The 24,725-nt window shown below is 44.1% G+C and overlaps 1 protein-coding gene and 1 non-coding gene across 2 annotated transcripts in view; one reads left to right on the top strand and one right to left on the bottom strand.

The window, feature by feature from the left end:
- Positions 1-24,725, bottom strand: part of MALRD1 (MAM and LDL receptor class A domain containing 1) — a 284,449-nt gene that overhangs the window by 184,654 nt on the left and 75,070 nt on the right.
- TRNAG-GCC (transfer RNA glycine (anticodon GCC)) lies at positions 2,050-2,122 on the top strand. Its single transcript has one exon. It is a non-coding gene; the product is annotated as a tRNA-Gly (tRNA).

The raw sequence follows: 24,725 nt of genomic DNA, 5'->3' as shown, positions 1-24,725 counted from the left end.
GCTGGCAGGTCCACTGTACCATAGAACCTCCCTATTCCATCTTCTCCTTGGCCTTGGTTCTGGTCCTCATTTAAAGGGAAGTTGCTCCACCCCTTTTACCCCTTCACCAGTGGACCTACTCTTCCCATAATCCTTCTCTCCCCAGAGGAGGAACTTCCACCCACCCACCCGGTCCAATCTCTTGTTGTACCCCACCTTGTTGTCTGGCCTCACTCCAAGGATTCCACCTTCAACTGGAGAAACTTTCCCCTGATGCCCAATGGGGCTTCTTTTGAGATGTTTCTGCCCTCTTGCTCTGCTTTGGTTGGGGAAAATGTTTCCCTGACGCCAAATGGGGCTTCTCAAGAGATACTCATGCCCTCTTGCTCTGCTTTGGCTGTGGGCTACTGGCAGTCTCATGACACTTCCTCTCTGTCAGCCTTGGAGGAAGTGCCTTGCCCTTTCCACCCCTTTGCTGCTGGGAGAGACAGGTCCACAGGGAGTGAGGCCACCGAGGGTTTGGCTGCCAGGCTGATGAAGACCGGGGAGTTGAGGAGCCTCCTGGAGGTAAGTGCAACGATGCTTCCTGGGTCACCGTAGCTTGGGGTGTGGTGGAGCCGCCCCAAGGGGAGCAAGCTGCTCTTGGAGAAGTCTGGTTGGGGCTTCCCTGGACAATTCTATACATTGTGTGTGTAAAGTGCCATCAAGTCACAGACAACTTACAGCGACCCCTGGTGGAGTTTTCAAGGCAAGTGATCAAGCAGAGGTGGTTTGCAGCATGTTCCTTGGAAGTCTCCCTTCCTAGTAGTGACCCAGCTTAGCTTCCAAGATCTGACAAGATTGGGCTATATTATACCATTCTACATCCCAAGCAATTAGAATACTATAAACATAAACCACAGTTTGAACACTACATGAAAAAACCTTGGGATCTTTGAGTTCATCTCAGCTTTCTCCCACCCTCATATCTTTGTGTATGGTGATCTCATGAAAGTTTCTCTTTCGCAGGAAACTATCAGTTGCCATTAGGTCTGAAATACCAGCTATATTTTGCTTGCTTTCCTACAAAGCAGAAGTAAAGCAGCAGTTGAAATTCTGCTTTGTATAGAACAGAACAAACTATTGCTTGTGGGTAATGATAAAATATGGTTTGATAAAGAAGCAAAACTCATTCATTAGATCACCAAGCATGAGGAAGAGAAGGGAATGTGCAAGCTGAAGAATCCCATATATAATTTAGTTTATTATTACATGTGAACCAGTCTTTCAACCCAGTCTTTCTCCCAGTGAAGAGAAATTAGGTCAGAATCGTAAAATGTTTTGTATAACTAAAAGTGCTATACAATATATACTTCAGGTCTGATCAGGTTAGTGTTACTGAATTTTTTTTCCCTGTGTTACAGTGAAGCTAATATTTAATGCCTACTATAAATTATGAACCTGGCCCCAGGTGGATAAAAAAATCCCAAGAATGAGGCCAGGTACAGATAAAAGGTTTTTGTGTATGGACCTTGAGCACCACCCATGGTTGCAGAAAAAAAGTTTTAAAAAATTAACATTTTGAAAGAAAGATCACAATCTCATAATGCCACTTCATGAGATCTCCGATGCCATTTTGAAAGAGAGGACCAGCTGCCCTCTACCATTTGAGCCATGTGGGTAGGCCAGAGAAGAGCAGGAGCTGCCACTGCATGAGCCAGGTGGGGAGGTGAGGAGGAGTGGGAGCCATTGTCACTGGCATGGCAGGCAGATGGGCAGGCAAGGAGGAGCAGTAGCAGCCACCGATACGCCCTCTGGTGCTGCATTACATTGCATTACATTACATTTATTGTTACAGCCATTGGCCAGCACACTCCGGTGCTGCAAGCAGGTAGGCAGGGGAGGAGGAAAGTGGAAAAGGCAGAATGTGAAGCAGGCAGGCAGGCAGGCAAGGAGGGACCAGGGGCCTTTGCTGCAGTTCTGCCGCAGCAGCTGCCATGTGAGCCAAGACAGAGGAGGCAGTACTGCAGGTGAGTGGGCTGGCCAGTGAGTGGGCTGACCAGTGAATGGCTGGCTGAGCGAGCATTGGGAGGAGGCTGTGGCTCAGTGGTAGAGCATCTGCTTGCCATGCAGAAGGTCCCAGGTTCAATCCTCGGCATCTCCAGTTAAAGGGACTAGGCAGGTAGGTGATGTGAAAGACCCCTGCCTGAGACCCTGGAGAGCCACTGCCGTTCTGAGTAGACAATACTGACTTTGATGGACCAAAGGTCTGATTCAGTATAAGGCAGCTTCAAGTATTAATGTGTTCCAAGGATAGGATTCCCCCCTCAAAGAAGTTTTGTGGGTCCCCCACATGTACAAGCAGAGACTTTTTCTCCCATTTGTTTCATTGTCACCTACAAACTCACTTTTGAATAATCTCCCATTCAAGTCTCATAAGCTAGTGCTGACTACTTTGGACTAAAACAGTTATTGGAAGCATATTAATTGCAAATCAACAGGTTGGAAATCTCTGATATAATTTTTTTGCAGAAGAACAATTATGCCAAAACAACATAGAAGGCCTGTAATGCATTCCAACAATGAAATGCAGATGCTTGCAGCCAGTAATATATCATTTTTGCTGGCAGTCTTGTGTGTTAATTGGAGTACATGAGGTATGCATGATTCATAATGGGTAAAATAAAGCCATAAAAACATTCATCAGCATCGGGCAGGATCTACTCAGCCAGAGAGTTTAGGGTGGAAATCAAATATTTTTTTAGGGAAGCTGTAATGATGAGACTTAATAAACTGTCAGCCATAAAATATTGCATAAGCGTGTCGATTAATAAATATGATATGCAAAGTCTCAAGAATGAATGGAATAAGGAACTAGATCACCCTGGTCTGCCAGAGTAATGGAATATGGAATATGGACTTGGGTGTGGGCATTTTATTAGATCCTGCCCTCCAATTATACCAATCAGGTGGGGTAAATTAGTAACCATGCATTCCCGAGATTCGTCGTAAGGGAACTGCGGGGAGAAGGTGCAGCCGAGCCGCCCCCTAAAGCTGTTCCCCATATGCCGAAAAACAAAAAAAGAGCCTTTTTGCAGCTTTTTTTGTTAAATGGGGCCTTTCGCCCCATAGAGAACAGCGAGGCTGTACCTGCTAAAAAGCAGGTGCAGCAACGCTGTCCTTGGTGCCGGCATAATGGGGTGGAAGGGGACAGGAAGCCGCCTACTGGCAGCTCCTCCCCCTGGCCCACCCCAGGAACATCCTGGGAATGCCCCCCATGCCGACACCTCAAGTCTCCACCATGGTCTGCGCCACGGGGAGACTGTGCCAGTGGAGGAGCTGTGCGCAGCTCCACGGCGCTAAGCCACCGATGGAACTGCCCTCGCCACCAACATAATCTATTATATTGTACCTGACCCCTTACTATTTTAGTTGACTTCATCACACTAATAAAGATCCTTATTGAGGATGTGCTGAGCATAAAGTAGATTTTCTACATATATGGTGGAGTTGCCCAACTATTCAGTTACTTTGGAAGAAAATAACCTCTGTAACTGGAATAATGATGAGGTTAGTTGGTCACTATATAGGGCTCAGCAGGAATTTTGGTGGGGTTGTGGAAGTTGGCTGTGCCAGGAGCCTCTCTGTCACCTGCATGGTGCTGTTTCTTTGAGATGGTTTTCCTGCATTAAATAGACCTGGTTGTTATAACTGGTTAGTCCACAACTAGTTGGCAGGAATTGGGTAGGTTGTTTTGGATAGGTTGGGTTAATCAGGAAGCACCTTGAGACATCTGCATGATAGAACATGTCCAGAACAGGACATCACATGCCTTGTGGCTGGGTATGCAGTGAAGGAGTGCCCTTGGGGCTGAGTGGCATCTTTTGAACCTGGTAATAGCCTTGCAGCTCATCAGAGGAGAGGGATGAAGCTAGACACCTCTCTTCACATAGGGATATGCAGGAGGTGATAAGCAAGGTTGGTGAAAACGCTGGCCAATAAAAATGTGTTTTTTATTTTTGAATGTTTACTTTAAGTTTAATAGTAAAGGTTTGGTGGAAATGACTGGGCAAAACTTTAAATGGCTCATTTAAATATAATTTTTGGACTTTTAGGATGTTTCATCCATTCTGCATATTACAATATGATTTGGAAATGGATTAGTGTTGCAAAAACAACAACAACCATAAACACCAAATATTTGTGCTAAACCTCTCTAGCCTTAGTTTATGAATGACTGGCCAGTCCTTTAATAAGTGCTGAAATGGTCATGACTCTGATATTATTCATTCGAGAAATGTCATTAAATGTATTGAATCTTTCCATGTAATGTGGTTTGTTTGTTATTTTTATGAATATGCAGGATATACATTTTATAGATTTTTGTCTAATCGCTTAATCATGTTCTGTTCATTAATATCTGTTTGTTGTATATAATCACTGAAAAAGTATATACAAAATTTTGAAAACAGAGTAAAAAGTAACCTCCTCCTGCATTTACACAAATTAATGCATCAGGAGCCATTCCAAAATCTTGGAGACATACTATTATCGTCCCAATCTTTAAAAAGGCTCAGAGCTCTGTCCCAAGCTGTTATCGTCCAATCTGCCTTTTGTCTTGCTTAGGCAAATTGTATTCCTCCTACTTATTAAAGAGGCTGTTGGACTGGGTTGAGAGTGATGACATCCTTGGCTGGGAACAGATTGGCTTTAGAAGGGGTTGGTCTGTCACTGTTTAGTGCTCTCCCATCTAGCCCAGAAATATTCCTCCCCCCGAAATGGCACCCTTTATGCGGATTTTATGGATCTTAAGGGAGCTTTTGATACCATCCCGAGGGAGTGGCTATGGTTGAAACTATCAAATTCTACTATGGATAGGAGGTTACTATGGCTTATTCAGCAATTTCATACTGACCTCACAGCTTAGGTTCGCTGTGGCAACCAAGGAGAATTAACCAAGCCCTTTGCACTGGTCAAGGGAGTTAGACAAGGTTGCCTCCTTGCTCCTCTCTTGTTTAATCTATACCTGAATGATATGGCAACCAATTTCTCAGAGTTTTGCCACCCCCCAAAGCTTGCAAGTCATCCCACCCCAATTCTACTCTATGCTGACAATGCAGTTCTCCTGTCCCGCACAAGAATTGGTTTGAAAAGATCTTTGCAAACTTTTTCTGAGTACTGCTCTAGGGAAGGTCTTAAAATAAACCATTATAAATCTAAGATTATGATCTTCACTAAGAGGAGAAAAATGCCTCTTTTTCGCTGGGTATTAGATGGCTTTGAGGTTCACCAAGTCAAGGCGTTTACCTTGGCATTCTTTTTTCCCATAACCTAAATTGGAATGCCCATCAAAAAGCAGTGTCCAACAAAATTAAACCTGGGGTTGGTGCTATTGTCAACTTTTTTCACACCAAAGGTGGCAAATATATTCCAGGGGCTATTCAGGTTTTTAATCTGAAAATTACCCCAATTATCCTCTTTGGTGTTGTCATCTGGATAACAGTCATCAATGAATCTACAAATGGCCCACTGCTTCAGTTCTTACGAAAACTCCTAAATGCCCCTCGATGTGTTGCTGGCATTACTCTTTGTTCCGAGTTTGGCCAAATGTCACTTGAAGCTAGGGCGTGGTTGGCCGCCTTTAATCTACACCTTAAACTGTGCTTTTGCACTGAGGGGTTCCTAGCTTCTCTGAAGCATGACCCTTTTAAATCCGCATGGCAAAAAATCTTAGATGAGAAACTGTCGTTGTTGGGCTTCTTGCAGGATATGTTATTAGATCTTGGGAAAACTGAAGCTTTTACCAAAATTAAAAAGCGAATTAAAGAGCTCGATTATAACAGCACTACTTTTTGTGCTCGTTGAGTCTGTTCATCCCAGTTCTTCGGAATACCCCCTCCAAGTGGTCTGCCTGCCTATACATATTATCTGACAACTCCTCGTCTTTGTAGAGCTTTTTGCTTGGCTAGATTGAATGCTAACCCTTCTATGGTAATGCAGGGCAGAATTCTCAGACAGGATCTGCCCTTGCTCTTCTGGCTCTATTGACTCATTAGCTCATGCCCTTTTGGAATGCTGCTTTTACGAGGAACTTCGATTGCACTATATTTCCCCTTTTTTAACATACAAATCCAATGCCTCTGTGACTGACATGATGCCTTTTTTACTAAGCGATGGGGACCCCAAGGCTACATTGTCAGTGGCAAGATTTGTTTCAGTCCTTATATCCCTCCAACACTAGATATATGCTGCTCAAGATCAATTGATCAAGGAGCTCCTAAGGGATAAAAGGAAAGGAAAAAGTAACCCCCATCACTAGTGAACAGAAAAATCTTTGTATCCAATCCAGTGTGCATCACATACACACAGGCATTTGTTAAGTTTCCATACATTAATCAACATGTTCAAATATCTTTCTAACGCATGAGGGTTCAAATTTTGTTTCAAGCGCAGTAACTGTGGGTAATGATACATTATACATATCTGTCTCATTTTTTAAAAAAAGTGGTGGGATTTGCAGGCCTTATTGTCATTTAGTCTTTTGAAAATATTTTCCTGAATACTAAGAGGATCTTCAGTGTATTCCCTTTTTTTCTCATGACAGTAATGCTTATGAGAGAAGACACAGAAATACAATACTGTGTGATTTCTTTACTTTGCTGGCAGAATTCTCTATGAGTGTTTTAATGCCTCAACAATTCTGTGAACAAGTGCAATAAGCTCCACCATTCGACCTTGTTTAGCTGTACAGTTGGATTCAGTGTTCTTTGCTGACTTCGGCAAAGAGGGAAGTCAAAAACTGTGAACAACTCAAGTAAACAACCTTTTTCAAACAAGCCAGCATTTTTAGCAAAGCTATAAACAAACCATTAAAAACCATAAGAAACCCAGAGAGGGTTTTTACAAATTATTTTGATGAGAGTTCTGAAGTCAACATATTTCACTAATGGTGTCCAGGACTTCTTTGTGACAGGATCCAAGCAGTAAATCAGTGCACTTCCAGATTCCTATTGTGTGTGTGTAAAGTGCCGTCAAGTCGCAGCCGACGTATGGTGACCCCTTTTGGGGTTTTCATGGCAAGAGACTAACAGAGGTGGTTTGCCAGTGCCTTCCTCTGCACAGCAACCCTGGTATTCCTTGGTGGTCTCCCATCCAAATACTAACCAGGGCTGACCCTTCTTAGCTTCTGAGATCTGATGAGATCAGGCTAGCCTGGGCCATCCAGGTCAGGGCCCAGATTCCTATTAGTATTCTGCAAAACCAATATAATCTGTCAAAATAAAATTGTTTTAGAAAGGCAAGATAATCTTGTTATGGCCTACAAACATTAGCTTCGAAGCATGTTTAGTTTCAACCAAGTGTCTCAGGGACTATCTGCATGATCTGCTTTTTCACAATAAATACACTTTGTTTCTCTCATTTCTTGTACATATCAAGATGATGTTTCTATTGAGAAGACACAAGATTTTCTTATCACTCAGTATATAATATTACATACACTGGAAAGCAGGATACTTCTTCCCGTTTGTACAGTTATGGCAGTAGGATTGTACAAGTCACATGCATATACCAGATGCAAGATTCACAGCAAGTTATGCTGTGGGTTGATTTGTCCTGGCCCCCAACTTTATTCAAATGGAGCGCAAGTCTCCACTAGCTGCAGGGAAAGCAAAGCAGCCAATCAGATGAGGACAGATGGTCATTTTGCCCGGTTGCTCCCTCTCACCTTCAGCCTTTTCACTGTGGCTGATCCAACCACCATCCCTGGTGACAGCATGAGGTTAGTTGGTCACTATATAGGGCTGAGCAGGAATTTTGGGGAGTTTCTGGAAGTTGGCTGTGCCAGGAGCCTCTTTGTCACCTGCTTGGTGCTGTTTCTTTGAGATTTTTCCACCCCATTAAATAGACCTGGTTGTTATAACTGGTTAGTCCACATCTAGTTGGCAGGAATAGGGCAGGTTGCTTTGGATAGGTAGGGTTAATCAGGAAGCACCTTGAGACATCTGCATGATAGAACATGTCCAGAACAGGACATCACATGCCTTGTGGCTGGGTATGCAGTGAAGGAGTGCCCTTGGGGCTGAGTGGCATCTTTTGAACCTGGTAATAGCCTTGTGGTGCAGAGTGTTAAGCTGCAGTACTGCAGTCAAAAGCTCTGCTCACGACCTGAGTTCGATCCCGACGGAAGTCAGTTTCAGGTAGCCGGCTCAAGATTGACTCAGCCTTCCATCCTTCCGAGGTCGGTCAAATGAGTACCCAGCTTGCTGGGGGTAAAGGGAAGACGACTGGGGAAGGCACTGGCAAACCACCCCACAAACAAAGTCTGCCTTGGAAACGTCAGGCTGTGACGTCACCCCATGGGTCAGGAATGACCCGGTGCTTGCACAGGGGACCTTTACCTTTATAATAGCCTTGGAGCACATCAGGGGAGAGGGATGAAGCTATACACTTCTCTTCACATAGGGATATGCAGGCGGTGATAAGCAAGGTCGATGAAAATTCTGGCCAATAAAAATGTATTTTTTATTTTTGAATGTTTACTTTAAATTTAATAGTAAAGGTTTCGTGGAAATCACTGTGCAGACAGATTTCCAAAATTGTACTGGATTGTTTGCTTTTTAGTTTAATTGCCGAGAATCAAATTAAATTTTAACACGTATCTTACAAAGTAAAGATCCAGACTCCAGACCACAGTTTACTTTCAATTTCTTTTCTAATTAACTGATAAGTTTTTGTAAGGAAAGAAACAAAGAATAGTCTGGATATCAGTTGAGGAAGCCAACAGCACCCTAATGGTTCAGCGGTGCTCTTGGAGATGAATTTTTAAAAATGTGACTTTAAGGTACCAGTTACTGTTAATATATTTTAAATAGTAAAGGACTAATACAGACCAGGGAAAAATTATTTCATTTTCCATTCCTTTGACTAAAATGTACTTTGTATTGGTGTAAGAGAGAGAGATACAAACCTAGTAAAAGATAAGGAGGCAGTCATAATTTCTTTTTATCGTGGTATGTAATAGTGAAGAGCTGGCCTCCATGTCAATAGCCAAATCTGAATAGCAGGGCCACACACAGGTAATATGCAGGGTTCTGCAAACCTAGAGGAAAATATAGGTTTGTAGAAAAAACTTTCTTTGTAAAAAATAAATGGGGGGCTCCAAATCTGCTAATAGCAATGCCTGTGCATGCACAAATATTCCCAATTGAGGTGAGGAGGTGGCAGCAACATTGGTGAGCAAAAGGAGGAGGCAGGAGGGGATAAGACGTAAGAAGAAGGGGAGGGATCTGGAACTGGTGGTATGGGGGGGGAGGGGAAAATAAGATTTTTCTCCCTCTGATTCCTTGCATGTCAGATTCCTCACTTGTGGAATTCAAATAGTATGTTGTATTTAGGGTTGTGCAAAAAAATAATTCGGTAAATTTCAGGTTCGGGTTTAATGGGCCCTTTTTTCCCGATAAACCTGGAATAAGCTGAATACCCACACTGGTGAATATCACTATTCGGCTTATTTCCGGGTTTACCAAAATATTCGGGCCCATTATAGTTGATGGGGATTTTTTTCAAAGCTCCTGTGGGGGCATTTTTGGAGGTAAAGTCACCAAATTTGCAGCGTGGCTGTAAGGGACTCTCCTTAGATGGTCACCAACGTTTGGTGAACTTTGGGACAGGGGGACCAACTTTATGGGCCTGCAAAGGGGTGGCCCCCATCCTCTAAGCATTTGTGAGCCGAGATGTCCATCGGTTTTCAGGTTCAGAAGTTCAGCGTTGCCGAGGACTGGTGGAAAGCACCAATTGGGAGGCTGGCGCCTCAAAGTCTGGGGCTCCCTTTGTATCTGGGGCACATAGCATAATTATTCGGCTTTTTTGGGAATCACCTATTCGGCTTCGGGGAGATCCCCAGGTATTGCTGAAACGGCTAATTTCTGATTTATTTTTGGTTTGGGTATATCGATATACACAGCCCTAGTTGTATTCCTTCTCAATTTGCATATATTCTACTTAGTAAGCTTTTGGCCTCATTCAGAAAATTGTGTAGAGTACAACACAATGGCTGTGGCTTATTCAAACTTCCCTGATCACCCAAATGGGGCCTAATCCTCAGACATAAATGGAGAGAAGAAGATTTGACCAAAGGTATCCATTGAGCATCATAGCTGATGCAGGTTTCCACTCTACTGAAGTTAAGAGCTGTAGTCAAATAAATGATTTAATTGAAGAGGCATGGGGAAAATGTATTGGGGAGTAAAGAAAAGGGATTCGCTTTCATCTAGTCTTTTTTTGTGGGCAATGCAGAAACACAAAATAAAAAATCCATTTTTACAGGCAATGATGCTACACTGAGAATAATTCTGAGAAGGCAATGAAGATTAATGTACACATTTCACTGCATTTTGAATTTAGCTTGAGGTGATTATATTCAATAGAGCTTGAGGTATACACACACAATCATTATATAGTTTATGATATATATGCATAAGTGTGTATATATAGAAAGGGAGGGAGGAAAAGCATACTACCGTTCAAAGTAAATAGAAGTTTTGAGAAATGATCCATGGAGTGTAAAAACATTACATAAAAATAATTTTCTCTACACAGATTCAAATGCTACATTGTAAGATTACTCTTGAACGCTATTAATGATGTTTCCTGAAGACTCGTTTAAACATGGTGCTGTTAATTTTGCACTGCTTCAGCAAGATGACTTAAAAAAACTTTACATATATATTGTCAGCAAATTCTAGCGAAACACATCCACCCCATTTCAGTGATAAATATTTATCCATTTACCCACCCACTCACCCATACCTTGAAAGTTAAACTGAAAATACAAACATACTCCCTGTGTTATATAAAATTGCTTTTAAATTTTAAAGGTGCTTGAATTCATGGTTTGCAGACTGTGACTTAAGTGTCCCCTATGAACAGGTTTTTACATTTTCTGGATCTTCAGCTTAATTCCTTGGGGCAGGTCCAGACCCAGACTGAGAGTTTGATCTAGCCACAGATACAGCCATGGGGGGAGGGGGATTGGCTTGAGGATTAAGGGCCCGCTTTGAGGTAGGCCAGACACTAACAGGCATTTGTGTGTGTGTTAAGTGCCGTCAAGTCATTTCCGACTCATGGCGACCCTATGAATGAAAGTCCTCCAAAATGTCCTATCTTTGACAGCCTTGCTCAGATCTTGCAAATTGAAGGCTGTGGCTTCCTTTATTGAGTCAATCCATCTCTTGTTGGGTCTTCCTCTTTTCCTGCTGCCCTCAACTTTTCCTATCATGACGGTCTTTTCCAGTGACTCTTGTCGTCTCATGACGTGACCAAAATACGACAGCCTCAGTTTAGTCATTTTAGCTTCTAGGGTCAGTTCAGGCTTGATTTGATCTATAACCCACTGATTTGTTTTTTTGGCAGTCCACGGAATCCGCAACACTCTCCTCCAACACCACATTTCAAAGGAATCTATTTTCTTCCTATCAGCTTTCTTCACTGTCCAGCTTTCACACCCATACATGGTAATAGGGAATATAATGGCATGAATTAATCTAGTCTTGGTGGCCAGAGTCACATCCTTACACTTCAAAATCTTTTCTAGCTCCTTCATGGCTGCCCTTCCCAGTCTCAATCTCCTTCTAATTTCTTGGCTGCAGTCTCCCTTTTAGTTGATGGTGGAGCCAAGGAATAGAAAGTCTTGAACAATTTCAATTTCCTCATTGTCAACCTTAAAGTTGTGTAATTCTCCTGTAGTCATTACTTTTGTTTTCTTGATGTTCAGCTGCAGTCCTGCTTTGGCACTTTCTCTTTTAACTTTCAGCAGTAGTTGTTTCAAATCTTCACTATTTTCTGCCAATAATGTAGTGTCATCAGCATATCTCAAATTATTAATGTTCCTCCCTCCAATTTTCACTCCACCTTCATCTAAATCTAATCCTGCTTTCCTAATTATATGTTCTGCATATAGATTGAAGAGATAGGGAGATAAAATACATCCTTGTCTGACACCTTTGCCAATTGGAAACCATTCCGTTTCTCCATATTCTGTTCTAACTGTGGCCTCTTGTCCAGAGTACAGGTTGCGCATCAAAACAATCAGATGTAGTGGCACACCCATTTCCTTTAAAACCAGCCATAGCTTTCATGATCCACACAGTCAAAAGCTTTGCTGTAATCTATGAAACACAAGCTGATTTTCTTCTGAAATTCTCTCGTACGCTCCAGTAACCAGCGTATATTTGCAATATGATCTCTAGTGCCTCTTCCTTTTCTGAAACCAGCTTGAACATCAGGCATTTCTCGTTCATATATGGTAACAGCCTTTGCTGTAAGATTTTGAGCATCACTTTACTTGCATGAGAAATTAATGCAATGGTCCGATAGCTGTTGCAATCTTTGATGTCTCCTTTCTTGGGAATTGGAATGTAAATGGATCGTTTCCAGTCTGTGGGCCATTGTTTTGTTTTCCATATCTGTTGGCATATTCTTGTCAAGATTGTGATGGACTCCGTTTCTGTGGCTTGGAATAGCTCTATTGGTATCCCATCTGCTCCTGGTGATTTGTTTCTCCCGATTGCTCTCAATGCAGCTTTCACTTCACTTTCTAAAACTGTAGGTTCTTCTTCAAAAGATTCTTCTTGGAAATAATCTTTTATCCTTTCATCTCTTCTGTATAGTTCTTCAGTGTATTGTTCCCACCTTTTCTTTATTTTGTCCTGTTCAGTTAATGTATTTCCATGCTGATCTTTCAGCATGCCTAACCGTGCTTTAAATTTCCCTTTGATTTCTTGGATCTTGTGGAACAGATCTCTTGTTCTTCCTTTTTTGTTGTTCTCTTCTATTTCTTTACACTGGTTATTATAATAGGTCTCTTTGTCTCTACGTGCTAGTCGCTGGAACGTTGCACTTAGATTTTTGATTCTATTTCTGTCACCTTCTACTTTTGCTTCTTGTCTATCTCTGGCAATTTTAAGAGTTTCCTCAGACATCCATCGAGGTTTTTCTTTTCTTTTGGCTACAGGAATAGTCTTTGCACATTCTTCCTTGATAATATCTCTAGTTTCCACCCATAGTTCTTCAGGTTTACATTCACTTGAACTTAGTAATGCAAATCTGTTCCTTACATGGTCTTTAAACTCTTCCGGAATATTGCTTAGATTGTATTTTGGTGCTATGAATGTTTTGGTGTTTTTCTTAAGCTTTATCTTGATTTTCGATATTACCAATTCTAAACAGGCATTTAGTCAGCATTTATATCGCAAGTACAAGGGGTACCTCCACAGATACAACCAGCCTCCCCTCTCTTCCCCAGTCAAATTACACATGCTCCAGGGCAGGAGTAACTTGCACAAGGCCTCTGGGGAGAAAAAAAAATGGCCAGATGCTTATATGAGAAACACGCATAGGCTTCCTAAAGACTTTGCTGTAGTGAGAAGAGTTGCCAGCTCTGGATTGAGAACTCCCTGGAGATTTTGGGGGTGGAGCCTGAGGAGGGTGGGGTTTGGGGAGGGGAGGGACTTCAGTGGGTTATAATGCCATAGAGTCCATCTTCCAAAGCAGCCATTTTCTCCAGGTGATCTCTGTCGCCTGGAGATCAGTTGAAATAGTGGGAGATCTCCAGCCACTACCTGGAGGCTGGCAACCCTAGTAGTGAGCAAAGCTGCTGTATGGGCTCATACTGAGAGAGACAATCCTTCAGGTATGTGGGCCCCAGGTTATGAAGAGCTTTCAAAAGGTAAGCACCAGCAGTTGAACTGGACTCAGAAATCAACAGGCAACCAATGCAACGATTGCAAAACAGTCTTAAAATGATTCCTGCAGCCTTCCAGATAACAGATAGGCTGCTGCATTTTGTACCAATTAGCAGTTCCCAAATCATCTTCAAGGACAGCCCCACATTTATTTAATTATTTATAGTCCGCCTTTCTCACTTGCAATCAAGGCAGATTACACAGACTGAGTCAATACAATCAACAAGATAGGACATTCAGTAAACAGGGTTGTAGAACCAACCAGAAGTTTATAAAACAGAACTGAAGCAAAGCATAACTGTTAACATGACACATTAAATGACGAATAATTACACAATAGGATCCAACCCACAGCAAACTATACATACAGACCACAGTAGGGTTGCCAGCCTCCAGGTACTAGCTGGAGATCTCCTGCTATTACAACTGATCTCCAGCCGACAGAGATCAGTTCACATGGGAAAAATGACTGCTTTGGCAATTGGCTTTTATGGCATGGAAGTTCCCCCCTACCCAAACCACATTTTCCTCAGGTTCCGCCCCAAAAACCTCCTGCCGGTGGCAAAGAGGGATTTGGCAACCCTAGACCACAGTCCCTAGTCATTTATCCAAGTATCTTTGTGAAGTCTTTTGTACATTGCTACCCTGTTGCCTGCATAGAAAAACCCTCTTGAATAATTTAGTTTTGCATAGTTTGCAGAAAGCCATGCGAATGGGAACCTTCCTGACCTCCTCCGGCCAGCCATTCCACAAGGTGGGGGCCACAATGGAGAAAGCACATTTATGGGCAGTTGTTGATTTTGGCCATTTCCAGGTTGGCACCTGCAGAAGCCCCTGGTGATATGAGCAGAGCTGTCTTTGTGTATCATAGGGGAAGAGATGGTCTCACATATGTGAAAGGTCAAGGCCATGAATGGCTTTGTATGTGGTAGCTAATACCTTAAATTAAGCCCAGTAACTGTTGGGCAGCCAGAGGAGTGACAGCAGAATGGGAGTAATATGTATGCTCCATCTAGCTCCCATTAATAGCCGAGCTGTGGCGTTCTGCATTAACAGGAGTTTCTGAATTGTTTTTGAGGGACAACCAGTGTATTATAGTAGTCTAGTCTCAGTGTCACTGTGGCATGGATCCAGGTGGCCAGATCAATCATATCAAGGTAAGGGGCTGAGTTGGAAGAAAGCCTTTTTTGCAACTGCATTAACTTGCTTCTCCAGCAGTAATGTTGGGTCTAGTATAATCCTGAAGCTCTTGACTGAGTCAGCAAGGGTCAGGTAAGAGCCTTGGGGTTATACTGGACCCAACGTTATATATACTGGATCAGTATAGAGTGCTTTACGTATGTCAAGCCCCAGGGATGCCATAGCATGGAACAGCACTGCCAGATCAACAAGCTGCAAATAAGCTTATGGGACAGATGGGGGTCATAAATAGTATTTTTGGCCACTGCAGACACCCGAGTCTCCAATAATAGAGTTCAGTTCAATAGGGTTCCCAACCCTATTTGTCAAAGAAAGTTGGATCCCATCTTAATGTGGGGATTAAGATCCCAGTCAAAGCAGATGCTTACTTCTCCACAATCATCTCCATCTTATGATAAATTGCGATTAATAAATGAATATTCCCGGGCACTATACATGGAACATACAGCAGGTTTTTTAACACAGAGATAATTGGCTCATTTCAAGAATGCTCTTCCACTTTGCAGTTAAAGGACAAAGTTCAAAAACTGATATGGCATGCGTAGAAGAACTGTGCACATAGCCCAAACTTTGTTTTGCCATTGCAGGCAGTACCAAAGCCATAACCCACTGGCACTGTTAAGCGGCTTGTTTCTTTTCCAATGGAAATTGTGGAACCAAAAACGAGCATACAACTGCAGGGATGTGACTGGTTCTCCGCTGCAGGTGTGTAACGTTTTGCTGATTCTGGCCAATAGATTCTGGCCAAATTTGTTCAGACAGATTTCAGTAACATGCTGTTATTTTTAAATTATTGTTTTAAATCTCTGAGAGCTTGTGTGACCAAGGTGGTCTATTAGTTGTCTATATTTAAAAGACAATTATGCCACCTTTCCCCCAGAAACTGAGACTAAATGTGCATAACAAAATAGAACAGCAAAAATATCAATAAAAACTTAAAAATAATGTCCAGCAATATCTATAAAAAAACCCTACAATACACAATACCTTCTGATAGACAATTGAGCAACAAATCATCAAAACAATCTAAAGCTATCCTTCATCCTTTGTCTTCTTATATAGCCCCAAATTACCTCCCAAAAACCTCTCACCCTGCAAACTGCCTATAGACAACTTCCTCACGTTTTTCCAGGAGGTTTTTCCACAAGACACAGGGAGTAATTGAAATTGCTTGCAAACAGGAGACAACTAATCATACCTTAGTGTGGTGGGGAGCAGAGAAAAGGATCTGTTGTGTCAAGCAGAGTTGCCCCATGGGTTCATACCAGGACAGGAGGTCCTTCATCTATGTGGGTTCCTGGTTGTCAAGGATTTTAAGGTTAAGCACCAGCATCTTGAATAGGACCCAGAGGCAAATTGGCAGTCAGTGGAGAGATGGCAATTGGAAGTAATATGGAAGTAAAATGGTCTTGATGATAAACCTTGACTACTACATGGACTACCTCAATTTGTAGCAACCAAAGCTTCCACATGTAGAGTATGTTACAACAGTCTAGTCGTGAAGCTATTGTAACATGGATAGTCTTGGCCAGGTCAGTAGGCTAGCCAATTGCCCGGTGGGGGCAGGCAAATGCCTGCCAATCCACCAGGCTGCCCGCCAACCCTCCATGGTCAGCAGGCAAAAGAGGGCCATGCGGGGGGGGGGAGGCATGCAACATGGACACTCTAGCAATCTCCACCGAAACTCTATGGAAACCATAGAGTTTTGGTGGAGATTAGCGCTGTTGGGGGAAAAAATCGGTAAAATTCGCATTCGGGTTTATTGGCCTCCCCCCCCCCCCGGGAAAACCCCCCTGACCCAATCTTTACCAAACTTGGGGGTTCTTGCAAGGAGAGTCCCTTCTAGCTACCCTGAAAATTTGGGACCTCTACCTTCAAAAATGCACACACACACCGCAGGAGCCGTGGAAAGACAGAAAGATTTGTATCCGGCTTTTTCAGGAATGGCAAATCCGGCTTTGCCAACCTCCCAGATTTTGCTGCCTCGGTCAACCCGAACCTGAATGTTACCGAATTTGCATTTGGTACTTTTCTGGTTCGGTTTTTACCGAATCAACAGCCCTAGCGGAGATTGCTACAGCATCCGCATTGCTTCTGGGTAAACCCAGAAGTGACATCGGCACATCATGAGCCCCCTGCCAGGGGAGCAGAGGGACCTGGCAACCCTACAGGTCGGGTGTCCCCAAGTAGGAGGAAAGACTACAGCCTATATGCAGTTGATAAAATGTCTAAAAATAAATGTCTAAAAAAAACATACATGAACATTATTTTTATCAACAAAGGACACATGGACAAGGGTCAAACAAAACAGATTGTAGTTAAATAAGAAAGCCTAAACAGAATGGTAATGTGATCCTGGTTTCATTTCTTTCTTTCAAAATGTCTTTTGCTTTTATCCATTTTAACTTACATCTTTTTTTGATAATTCAAAAGCTCTCTGATTCTCACCACCTGATTAAAAACAGTATGGCAAACAATTCACAAAGCAAAGGGCTCAGAAGATAAGAATTCTATATTTTGATCATAACACAACAATTACTGAATACTAGCTAAAATTTCTCTGCTGGAGGTTTTGTGTGTATGTGTGTTTAAAGTTTGGCTGCTTCTGACAAAGAGCTGAAATTAATTCACAATTCTTCTGTGGCTCATCCAAAGCACAGCACATCTCATTAACATTCCATCATAAATCCTCTGAGCATGAAAGAAAAAGGAAACAATGGAATAGAATCTCATTCTCAAGTAATAAAGTTGGAAGCAGACATTCCAGCACAGCTTCTAATCAAGGTTGGCATGATTTATTTACAGTTCTGCAACTCTTCTGTGGCTTGGCACAATATGAAACTGTGGTTTCACTTTGGCAAATGCTCTAATAGTTTCAATTTCTTCTCCTTCGAATAAAATAACATGACACCTAGATGGTAGCCGGTTTTTTACCATCATGCCCAATGATATCCAGACCCGCCAACAATTCCACATTTCACTACTGACATCCTGCCAATATCTTAGAAGCCTCCCACTAAAAATATTGCCTTGGCAAACAGCAACATAGGAGATGTCTGCTCAGATGTAACATTCTGAAGACTCTGGGAATCATTTCCTCTGGCAGCAATAATGCTGAAACCATTTCACGTAAATGGGCCACCCACACAACTTGATCCCGAAGGATCTCATGAGCCACAGCTGGATGTACACACTGTCAGATGTGTACCTTTAAGCATGCAAAATGGTAATTTTATTGCATGTAATCGAATTTGTAATTAGAATCCTTGGTGCATACTATTGTTCAGTATATCAAATGCAAATGAATGAACGATTTCTGCTTAATGATTTGCAAAATAAATCCATTGTGAATCAATGTGGAAACCATGTGCTCAAAGCATATTAGCATACGAGGGAAATGTTGGGTTGTAGGAGTCAGCAATGGGCATAAGCCACACTGCCTCATTCCTGAAAATGGTCATCTCTTCAATCCAGATATTTCTTAGGGGCACTTCCATTTCTAATTGCTTCCCAAAAACATCCTGTGAGGAAACTTCCATGCAAGTTGTTCACTCACTTTTTCTTTCCCACTGAATAACCCATAGATAGAGAGAAGGTAGCCACTGCTTCGAGTGGGTGCTGCAGAGCCTCTGGGCCCCAAGTGTTTCCCCCATATTATCTTGTGTAAATGTACATGACAATCATGCACCTTTCCATTTTTTTCAAACACAAAGACCCCCTGCTTCTTTTCTACCCAAATTAAGCTTTATAAACAGGAACCTGCAAGGACTTGTGGGGTACATCTTATTTCCATCTCACTCCCTTTCCTCTTTCCCTTTCTTGAAAGCCCCCATAGCCTCTCCTCCTTTCCTGCCTTCTTCTCTCTTTCCCATCCACCAACTGACCTACCTTTATTTTCCCCCAATCTTCAGTTTTCCACCCTTTTCTACCCCTGGTACACTCTACCCAGGAAAATTATGGCCCTTGCGTGGGGCTCACCCAGGCTAGGCACCACCATCTGCCTCACCTTGCACAGGGCTTGGCAAGTTTCTCCCCTGTCTTGTGCGAGGCTCAGCCAGGCCACACACTGCTGCCTGCCTCACCTTGCATGGAGCTTGGCCAGACCGGGTGCTGCCGTCTGTCTCGTCAGCCTCTGTCTCGCCTTGCCTCTTGGGGGGCTCAGCTGAGTGATGCCCTCTGCCTCACTTTGCATGGGGCTGGGCTGGGCCAGACACCACCCTCTGCCTTGCTTTGTATGGGGATCAGCCAAGCCAGGTGCTGCCCTTTGCCTTGCCTTACCTTATGTCAGGGGCGGATTTAGGTTTGATGAAGCCCTAAGCTATTGAAGGTAATGGGGCCCTTTATATGTCCAGCTGTCCTTTGTCAACAACAAATAGTCGCTGTTTTTTGTGTTGAATATATGCTATATGGTAATTTATGGACCTAATAGGAGCCTACACAACACAAAACACTGTTGCTGTATGTAGGTATTATTTTATTTGCTTTTTATCTTATATTTTGGAAATGTACATCCAGTTTTTTTTCCTTTAAATTTTTTGGGGACCCCCAAGAGAGTGGGGCCCTAAGCTATAGCTTGTTTAGCTTATACGTAAATACAGCACTGCCTTATGTGGCCTTGGCCAGGCTCCTCCTCTGCCTTGCCTTGCGTGGCGCAGGACTTTGCTACACCAGGCACCACTGTCTGTCTTGCCTTGTGCAGAACTTGGCCCTAGTGCCACCATCTGCATTGCCTTGTGCAGAGCTTGGCCAGGCTGAACTCCAGTGTCTGGCTCATCTAGCATGGGGGTTGGCTGGGCCAGGTGCCTCATCTCAAGCAGGCTGAACCAGGCACCACCACCTCCCCCAAGTCACCTCTTAAGTGGGGCTCCAATGGGCTGGGCTCTGTCTTCCCTGTCGTACCTCTCCCACCTTGTGTGGGGCTAGAGTGGGTCGGACTCAGCCCTTCTGTCACAGGAGTGGCTGGCCCAGGTACTGAGGGAGGTCATTGGCCCACCAGGAGGCATTCAGGTGCTCTTAATGGTCAATCTTGGCAGTGCCTGAGAGGTAAATTAGGCTGAGAATGTGAAACTGGTCCAAGGTCACCCAGTGAGTTTCTACAGCAGAATGCGAATTTGAGGTCTAATCTGAAACTCTAATCACTACACCACATTGGTGTTCACGTAGAGGCTGCTGTTGAACAGTAGAAAGCAGCCAGGCCTAGGTGATTCATGCAAGTTGTATGGTATCAAGTTACAGGTGGTTGCTGCTGGGCCTGACCCCAATGAATCCTCCCTCAAAGGCCAAAATATCCCTGGAAAAGGCCTTTCCCTGACTTTCACTGACAGAAACCAAGCCCGTTGTGGTTGCCTAGTAATGGCCACTGGGGGAATCTATTTCTTAAAGCTACAGACACTCTTTTAAACATTTGGGGTTTTTTTAACCTCTCAATGTATTTTTTTTAGATTTCAGATTTTTCTGCACACCTAAAAAAGAAATCCATATATACTACCAATTTATTCTATTTATGCCTCTTCACCAGATTCCTGTTATACTCTCTAAAAACAGAGTTTCACTTACCTGTAACTGTTGTTCATCTGATGGATCTTCTATGCAGGCACACATTGGGACTACACAGGCCAGCCACGGATAAGATTTGTCAGCTTCTAGCAAAATCTAAGAGAATGCCCCCCTCCCCTTGGGGCATGTAATCTTCCTGCCCCTCGGTCACATGACCCAAGGGGGAGGGAGCACTCTTCCCTCCAGTTCTCCAACCTGCCGCCATGGAACTAACCACTGGTCTAACGGAGAGGTCCCACAGCGGGGAAGGAGGGAGGGATGTGTGCCTGCATAGAAGATCCACCAGATGAACAACAGTTACAGGTAAGTGAAACTCTGTTTTTCATCTGTGTGGCTTCTATGCAGTCCCACATTGGGAGAGTAGCGAGCTCGCTTACCAGGATGGTGGGTGTGGGACAGTCAACGAAATAAAGACTGCAGTACGGCATGTCCCACAGCTGCATCTCTCGCAGAGTCCACATCCACAGCATAGTGTTTCATAAACGTGGAGGGCATGGACCAGGTGGCAGCCTTACAGATGTCCTAGAGATCCATCTTTGAAGAAAAGGTGATGGAAGCCGCATACGCTCTGGTAGAGTGTGCCTTAATCATAGGAGGGCACTCTTGGTGAGCAAGATCGTAGGCCAATCTGATGGCAGATGTGATCCACCTCGAAAGAGTCTGAGGAGAAGCACGACGATCTTTACGGTGTCCCCCGAAGCAAACAAAAAAGTTATCATCCTTACGAAAGTTCTGAGACCTCTTAATGTAAAAAAGGAGAGCTCTTCGGACATCAAGGGAGTGTAACCCTCTATTAGCCTCGGAGGATGGGTGAGGGAAAAAAACAGGGAGGACAATGTCCTGTGCAAGGTGGAAGGCTGATACTACCTTGGGTAAAAAAGAGATCTTTGGCTTCAGTACCACCCTATCTGAGTGGAACTTAATGTAAGGAGGGGAGTGTGAGAGTGCTGATATATCACTCACCCTCCTTGCTGAGGTAATTGCGACCAAAAAGGCCACCTTGAACGATAGCAGAGCCATTTGACAGGTGGCCAGTGGCTCAAAGGGAGGTCTCATGAGTTGAGAAAGTATTAAGGAGAGACTCCACTGAGGAACGGGCGGAGTGATGGGAGGATACAAATTAGTGAGACCTCTCAAAAACCTTTTGGAAAGGAGATGAGAAAAGACTGAAAAGGAGTCGATATTTGGGTGAAAAGCCGAAATTGTGGCTAAATAAACGTTAATAGATGAATTAGATAAACCATCATCTTTGAGGGTTAGCAGATAATCAAACACAACAGACAGTGGGCAAGTAATTGGCGAAACATCTTTGACTTTAGCCCAATCAGAAAAATGTCTCCATTTTGCATCATAAGATTGTCTCATGGAGGACTTTAAAGAGTGCAATAAGACCTTAGCTACCCTGTCAGACCACTGCCCTGGGGCCGCACCCTCCAGGCAGCGAGCTGTAGATCTGGGGGGAAGTGGGAGGGATCCTTCGGGAGAAGGGTGTAGTTCCCTTGCGCAAGTGACATGAGCACTGCGAACCATGACCTCCTGGGCCAAAAGGGAGTGACAATAATGGCATCTGTCTTGTCGTGGTTCAACTTGGCTAGGACCTTGTGAAGTAGAGGGAATGGGGGAAAGAGATAAAAGAGAGCCCTGTTCCAAAACGTCTGAAAGGCATCCCCCAATGAGCCTGGGCTGGCTCCCACCCTCGAATAAAACCTGTGACACACGGAGTTGAAGTGTGTCACAAAAAGGTCCACTTGCGGGTAGCCCCACTGTCGAAATATTTGGTGGAGACAGTCGTCGCTTAAGGTGAGCTCGTGCGTTTGATCGGGAAGGCGACTCAGAGCGTCCGCTAACATGTTGCTCTTGCCTGCGATGTGAATTGCTACGAGAGTAGCATGATGAGCTATGGCCCATTCCCAAATGTCGCTGGCCTCTTTGGAGAGCGAAACGGACCCTGTGCTGCCCTGCTTGTTTATATAATACTGGGCGGTGGGGCTGTCCGTAGCGATCTGAATGTGATGTCTGTCCAGGTGCCCAGCAAATGAAGACAGAGCGAGACGGATGGCACGAAGCCCTAATAAATTTATGTGCAACCGGGATTCTAAATGTGACCATGTACCCCATGACGTAAGGTTACCACAATGAGCACCCCATCCAGAAAGGGAAGCATCTGTGAACAGGTACCTCTCAGGGAAAGGATAATGAAAGGGGACGCCTGAGAGGATGTTGATGTCATACGCCCACCACTGCAGGGAAGCAATGACATATCTGGGGATGGATAGGCTTTTGTACTGGGAGTCAACATTGAGCCTGAATGCCCAGAGGAACCAATTTTGGAGCCGGCGCATACAAAGTCATGCAAACTCCACCACAGCCGTGGTGGAGGCCATGAGGCCTAACAACTGCTGAATGTGGTAGGCTGTCTGAAAGCGTTTCTTAGTGAACTTGGCCACCAACTTTTGGATGGTGCGACCTCTTTGAACAGGGAGGAAGGCCCTGGCTTGTTCGGCATACAGGCGCGCTCCAATGAAGGTCTGTACCTGTGCAGGGACAAGTTTGGACTTGGAAAAATTAATGAAAAGACCCAGATTATGAAGAACTGCAAGGACTAAATCCACTTGGTGGCCAACTGTGATTGAGAAGGACCCAAGATTAACCAATCGTCAAGGTAAGGAAATATTACACAACCCTTTAGGGCAAGGTGAGCTACCACGACCGCAAGGCACTTTGTAAAGGTCCTGGGGGCCATAGATAACCCAAAGGGTTACACATTGTACTGGTAACATTTTCCGTTACATTCAAACCTTAGGTATTGGCGACACTCTGTGTGAATCGTGATGTGGAAGTAAGCATCGCAGAGATCTAGCACCGCGAGCCACATGTGCCTGTCCAGGAGGGAAAGCACTTCTGGGAACGAGAGCATTCAAAATTTTCTGGTCTTAATAAAGGCATTAAGGTCCTGGAGATCCAGGATAGGGCGCTTCCCCCCTTTTTAGCCACAAGAAAAAAGCGGGAGTAAAACTTGTGGTTCTGGTCGGCAGATGGAACCTCTGAAATAGCCCCCTTAGAGAGGAGATTGTCAACCTCTTGCACAAGTGGGTCAGGGGCTGGTGACAGAGAGCGGGCCAAGGGTCTATGTGGAAGTAACTTAAGAAACTCTATGAAGTAACCGACATTTATTATTTTCAGAACCCATACATCACTGGTAATTGCAAACCATGCATGGAAGAAATCAAACAGGCAATCACAAAAAACAATGGACATGTCTAGTCATGCCTGTTTCGGTTTGTTGAAACAGCCCAGAGACCCTCTGGGGCCTTTGCGGACCCTAGGTTTGCTTTGGAACTTCCTTTCATTCTGAGGGCGAGGAAAGGAAGGGCGGAATGAAGGTTGTGTGAAAGACCCTTGAAAACAGTATGGGTGGGAAGGTTGGTTGGTTTGTCGGCCAAAATAACGCCGCTTGAAATCAGGCCCCTGAGGGGCAATCCCTAGAGACTTTGCATTTGTCTTATTCTTTTTCAAGCGATCCAGGAAGGTATCTGTTTGGTCGCTAAATAGGGACATCCCCTCAAACGGAAGGTCTTCAATACGTGCCCTAGTATCATAGGGGAGCGCAGATTGATGCAACCAGGCGTGTCTGCGGACGACTGTGGCGGAAGCAATGGCTTTACTGGACGAGTCCGCCACATGGCGTGCTGCCGTGAGCTGCTGCCTTGCTAAAGACATACCCTTGGACTGAATGCTATCGCCGAAGGGCGTTGGTCATCCGGAAGGATGGAAATTTGAGGGGATACATGATCCCAAAGGGAGTACTGATATCTGGCCATGACCGCAAGGAAGTTGGAAATGCGGAGGCCTTGCCGGACGAACAACGACCGACGAGGGCTTCTTAGAAGGGCCACCCTGCTTGGATTTTTTTGTTGGGGGACCTGGTTCAGATTGCGGCTTACCGGTCGAAGGACCAGGCTCAGCAGATTGACCTCGTGGGCGAAGAGACTCCTTATAAAGATGAGAGAGCAGGCGAGTCGACCGAACCCTCAAGGCCTTGTTGGTGAGTTTGGAGCAACTTTTACAAGTTGCAGGAATATGGCCTTCCCCCAAACAAAGGAGGCATTCAAGGTGAAGATCATTCTTCATCATCTTGGTACCACAGGAGGTACATTTCTTGAAAAGTGGAGCTTTCTTGGACTCCATGGCTAGAGGTAAAGCTAACACGTTCTCTCTCCGTGGCGGCAGAAAGAGAACTGGAGGGAAGAGTGCTCCCTCCCCCAAGGG

This window comes from Euleptes europaea, chromosome 11, assembly GCF_029931775.1.
Source record: "Euleptes europaea isolate rEulEur1 chromosome 11, rEulEur1.hap1, whole genome shotgun sequence".
NCBI lineage: Eukaryota > Metazoa > Chordata > Lepidosauria > Squamata > Sphaerodactylidae > Euleptes > Euleptes europaea.
Note: the sequence above shows the minus strand (reverse complement) of the source record. Positions and strands in the feature narration are given on the sequence as shown.